Consider the following 6,191-nt stretch of genomic DNA (forward strand, 5'->3'; position numbering starts at 1 on the left):
TCTTGTTGTGGAGCACGCGGGCTTCAGTAGTTGCAGCACACAGGCTCAGTAGTTGTGGCACATGGGCTTAGCTGCTCCGCAGCACATGGGATCTTGCTGGACCAGGGCTCGAACCCGTGTCCCCTGCACTGGCAGGCAGATTCTTAACCACTGTGCCACTAGGGAAGTCCCACCTATTTTGTTTTTATTCCCCAAACTACTTTTTCTAGTAGCAGACATCACACAGGCGTGCACACACACACAGGCCAGGCCAATCATCATACCCCACCCCTTGGCCTTTGGGAGTTATTCCAAGATTGTCCAATCAAAGTGCAGCTTCCAGAAGTGATGTCTTGAACCACAGCAGGCAGAGAAGTCCACTCCTTCCCTTTTAATGGGCAGCTGTAAGAGGTGATGCTCCAGCCATAAGAAACTTAGCAAAGCAGAGAATGAAGTCAAATAGAGAGGAGAGGAGAGGAGAAAGACCCCTTAGGACAGGAGTCTCTTGTTGTGGTTGCTGATGTCCGTGGCTCCTCTTTCCTGTTCCTGCTTCTCTCCCCCAGTTTCCCTTCCCATAAATCTCTTTGAGACAAAATTTACTTTGAGATAAGTTTCTGCAACATAAAGAGAACTGACTTATACTGCATTTTAAAAATAAGGCACAGGGCTTCCCTGGTGGCGCAGTGGTTGAGAGTCTGCCTGCTGATGCAGGGGACGCGGGTTGGTGCCCCAGTCCGGGAGGATCCCACATGCCGTGGAGTGGCTGGGCCCGTGAGCCATAGCCGCTGAGCCTGCGCGTCCGGAGCCTGTGCTCCGTAACGGGAGAGAACACAGCAGTGAGAGGCCTGCGTACCGCAAAAATAAATAAAATAAGGCATAACTATGGAAAAGAGTATAGAGGTTCCTATAAAAACTAAAAATAGAGGGGCTTCCCTGGTGGCGCAGTGGTTGAGAGTCCGCCTGCCGATGCAGGGGACGTGGGTTCGTGCCCCGGTCCGGGAGGATCCCACGTGCTGCGGAGCGGCTGGGCCCGTGAGCCATGGCCACTGAGCCTGCGCGTCCGGAGCCTGTGCTCTGCAACGGGAGAGGCCACGGCAGAAAGAGGCCTGCGTACCACACACACACACACACACACACACACACACACACACACACACACAAAACTAAAAATAGAGCTACCATATGGTCCAGCAATCCCTCTCCTGGGCATTTATCCAGAAAATACTAAAACTCTAATTCAAAACGATACATGCACCCCAGTGATCATTGTAGCACTATTTACAATAGCCAGAACACAGAAGCAAAATAAACAATATCTCAAATAAACAACCTAACCTTACACCTAAAGCAATTAGAGAAAGAAGAAAGAAAAAAACCCCAAACTTAGCAGAAGGAAAGAAAACATAAAGACCAGATCAGAAATAAATGAAAAAGAAATGAAGGAAATGATAGCAAGGATCAATAAAACTAAAAGCTGGTTCTTCGAGAAGATAAACAAAATTGATAAACCATTAGCAAGATTCATCAAGAAAAAGAGGGAGAGGACTCAAATCAATAAAATTAGAAATGAAAAAGGAGATGTTACAATGGACACCACAGAAATACAAAGCATCATAAGAGACTACTACAAGCAACTCTATTCCAATAAAATGGACAACCTGGAAGAAATGGACACATTCTTAGAAAAGCACAACCTTCCGAGACTGAACCAGGAAGAAATAGAAAATATGAACAGACCAATCACCAGTAATGAAATTGCAACTGTGGTTAAAATCTTCCAACAAAGAAAAGTCCGGGGCCAGATGGCTTCAGAGGTGAATTCTATCAAACAGTTAGAGAAGAGCTAACACCTATACTTCTCAAACTCTTCCAAAAAATTGCAGAAGAAGGAACACTCCCAAATTCATTCTACAAGGCCACCCTCACCCTGATACTAAAACCAAACAAAGATACTACAAAAAAAGAAAATTACAGATCAATATCACTGATGAATATAGATGCAAAAATCCTCAACAAAATACTAGCAAACAGAATCCAGCAGCACATTAAAAGGATCATACACCATGATCAAGTGGGGTTTATCCCAGGAATGCAAGGATTCTTCAGTATACACAAATCAATCAATGTGATTCACCATATTAAAAAACTGAAGGATAAAAACCATATGATCATCTCAATAGATGCAGAAAAAGCTTTCAACAAAACGGAACACCCATTTATGATAAAAAATTTATGAGTGTAGGTATAGAGGGAACTTACCTTAACATAAGAAAGGCCATATATGACAAACCCACAGCCAACATCGTTCTCAATGGTGAAAAACTGAAACCATTTCCACTAAGATTAGGAACAAGACAAGGTTGCCCACTCTCACCATTATTATTCAACATAGTTTTGGAAGTTTTAGCCACAGCAGTCAGAGAAGAAAAAGAAATAAAAGGAATCCAAATCAGAAAAGATGAAGTAAAATTGTCACTATTTGCAGATGACATGATACTATACATAGAGAATCCTAAAGATGTTACCAGAAAACTGCTAGAGCTAATCAATGAATTTGGTAAAGTAGCAGGATAAAAAAATTAATGCACAAAAAGCTCTTGCATTCCTATACACTAATGATGAAAAATCTGAAAGAGAAATTAAGGAAACACTCTCATTTACCATTGCAACAAAAAGAATAAAATACCTGGGAATAAATCTACCTAAGGAGACAAAAGACCTGTATGCAGAAAACTATAAGACACTGATGAAAGAAATTAAACATGATACAAACAGATGGAGAGATATGTACCATGTTCTTGGACAGGAAGAATCAACATTGTGAAAAGCACTGTACTACAGAAAGCAATCTACTGATTCAATGCAATCCCTATCAAATTACCAATAGCATTTTTCACAGAACTAGAACAAAAAATTTCACAATTTGTATGGAGACACAAAAGACCCCGAATAGACAAAGCAATCTTGAGAAAGAAAAGCAGAGCTGGAGGAATCAGGCTCCCTGACTTCAGACTATACTACAAAGCTACAGTAATCAAGACAGTATGGTATTGGCACAAAAACAGGAATATAGATCAATGGAACAGTATAGAAATCCCAGAGATAAACCCACACACATATGGTCACCTTATCTTTGATAAAGGGGGCAAGAATATACAATGGAGAAAAGACAGCCTCTTCAATAAGTGGTGCAGGGAATACTGGACAGCTATATGTAAAAGAATGAAATTAAAACACTCCCTAACACCATACACAGAAATTTACTCAAAATGGACTAAAGACCTAAATGTAAGGCCAGACAGTATCAAACTCTTAGAGGAAAACATAGGCAGAACACTCCATGACATAAATCACATCAAGATCCTTTTTGACCCACCTCCTAGAGAAATGGAAATAAAAACAAAAATAAACAAATGGGACCTAATGAAACGTAAAAGCTTTTACACAGCAAAGGAAACCATAAAAGACGAAAAGACACGCCTCAGAATGAGAGAAAAATATTTGCAAACGAAGCAACTGACAAAGGATTAATCTCCAAAATACACAAGCAGTGCATGCAGCTCAATATCAAAAAAACAAACAATGCAATCCAAAAGTGGGCAGAAGACCTAAATAGACATTTCTCCAGAGAAGATATACAGATTGCTAACAAACACATGAAAGGATGCTCAACATCACTAATCATTAGAGAAATGCAAATCAAAACTACAATGAGGTATCACCTCACACCACTCAGAATGGCCATCATCAGAAAATCTACAAACAATAAATGCTGGAGAGGGTGTGGAGAAAAGGGACGCCTCTGGCACTGTTGGTGGGAATGTAAATTGATATAGCCACTATGGAGAACAGTATGGAGGTTCCTTAAAAACTAAAAATAGAACTATCATACGACCCAGCAGTCCCACTATTGGGCATATACCCTGAGAAAACCATAATTCAAAAAGAGTCATGTACCACAATGTCCATTGCAGCACTATTTACAATAGTCAGGACATAGAAGCAACCTAAGTGTCCATCAACAGATGAATGGATAAAGAAGATGTGGCACATATATACCATGGAATATTACTCAACCATGAAAAGAAACAAAATTGATTTATTTGTAGTGAGGTGGATGGACCTAGAGTCTGTCATACAGAGTGAAGTAAGTCAGAAAGAGAAAAACAAATACCGTATGCTAACACATATATATGGAATCTAAAAAAAAAAAGGTTCTGAAGAACCTAGGGGCAGGACAGGAATAAAGACACAGACGTAGAGAATGGACTTGAGGACAAGGGGAGGGGGAAGGGTAAGCTGGGACAAAGTGAGAGAGTGGCATTGACATATATACACTACCAAATGTAAAATAGATAGCTAGTGGGAAGCAGCCACATACCACAAGGAGATCTGCTCGGTGCTCTGTGACCACCTAGAAGGGTGGGATAAGGAGGATGGGAGGGAGACGCAAGAGGGAGGGGATATGGGGATATATGTATATGTATAGCTGATTCACTCTGTTATACAGCAGAAACTAACACAACAATGTAAAGCAATTATACTCCAATAAAGATGTTAAAAAAAAAAAGAAGAGAACTGACTCATACTGCATTGTAAAAATAAGGCATAACTGTGTAGAACAGTATGGAGGTTCCTTTAAAAACAAAATATAGAGCTACCATATGATCCAGCAATCTCACTCCTGGGCATATATCCAGAAAGGACTAAAACTCTAATTCAAAAAGATATATGTAGCCCAATGTTCATTGTAGCACTATTTACAATAGCCAGGACATGGAAGCAACATAAATGTTCATCAACAGAGGAATGGATAAAGAAGATGTGGTAAATATATACAATGGAATATTACTCAGCCATAAAAAAGAACAAAATTATGCCATTTGTAGCAACATGGATGGACCTAGAGATTATCATACTAAGTGAAGTAAGTCAGACAAAGACAGACAAATATCATATGATATCACTCATATGTGGAATCTAATTTTTAAAAATGATACAAAGGATCTTATTAACAAAACAGAAACAGACTCACAGATTTCAGAAACAAAGTTCTGGTTACCAAAGGGGAAACATGGGTGGGAAGGATAAATTAGGAGCTTAGGATTAACATACATACACTGCTATATATAAAATAGATAACCAACACAAGGACCTACTGTATAGCATAGGGAACTCTATTCAATATTCTATAATAACGTGTATGGGTAAAGAATCTGAAAAAGGATGAATATATGTATACGTATAACTGAATCACTTTGCTATACACCTGAAACTAACACAACATTGTAAATCAACTATACTCCAATAAAATTTTTAAATTAATTAATTGAAAAACAGTTGAATGGATAAAGAAGATATTATATATGTACATACACATATATACATACACATACATAGAGTGGAATATTACTCAGCTCCTATGTTTATATTACACTGTATGGCATATTGCTCAGCCATAAAAGAGAATGAAATAATGCCATTTGAAGCAACATGGATAGGCCTAGAGATTATCATACTAAGTGAAGTAAAGTCAGACAGAGGAAGATAAATACCCTATGATATCACTTATATGTAGAATCTAAAAAAAACGATGCAAATGAACTTATTTACAAAACAGAAACAGAGTCACAGACATAGAAAATAAACTTACAGTTACCAAAGGGGAAAGGGCAGGAGGTGGAAAAATTTGGAGTTTGTGATTAACAGATACACACTATTATATATAAAATAAACAACAAGGATTTACTGTATAGTGCAGGGAACTATATTCACTATCTTGTAATAATCTATAACGGAAGAGAATCTGAAAAAGAATATACGTACATATTTGTATAACTGAGTCACTCTGCTGTACAACTGAAACTAACACAATGTTGTAAATAAACATACTTCTATTTTTAAAATAATAAACAAATAAACAAATAATAAATAACGAAATGAAAATAAGTCATAGCTCTGATCATGTTACTACCTTGGTCAGAAAATCTCCATGTTCTCCAGTGCTTGAAAAATAATCCCCAAGCCCATTTGGATTTGTGACTTGGCTCTAATCTACCTTCCTATCCTCACCCCACTCAATCTAGTGAAACTGAATTATTCTTTTTTCTTCAAAATACCTACTACTCTACTTTATTCATTCTGTCCCATGAAAATGATTTTCTACGTCCAGCCACCCAGTTTCCACCTTCTAAAACTGTATTCGTTTTTCA

This window comes from Phocoena sinus, chromosome 18 (assembly GCF_008692025.1).
Source record: "Phocoena sinus isolate mPhoSin1 chromosome 18, mPhoSin1.pri, whole genome shotgun sequence".
In the NCBI taxonomy this organism is placed as follows: domain Eukaryota; kingdom Metazoa; phylum Chordata; class Mammalia; order Artiodactyla; family Phocoenidae; genus Phocoena; species Phocoena sinus.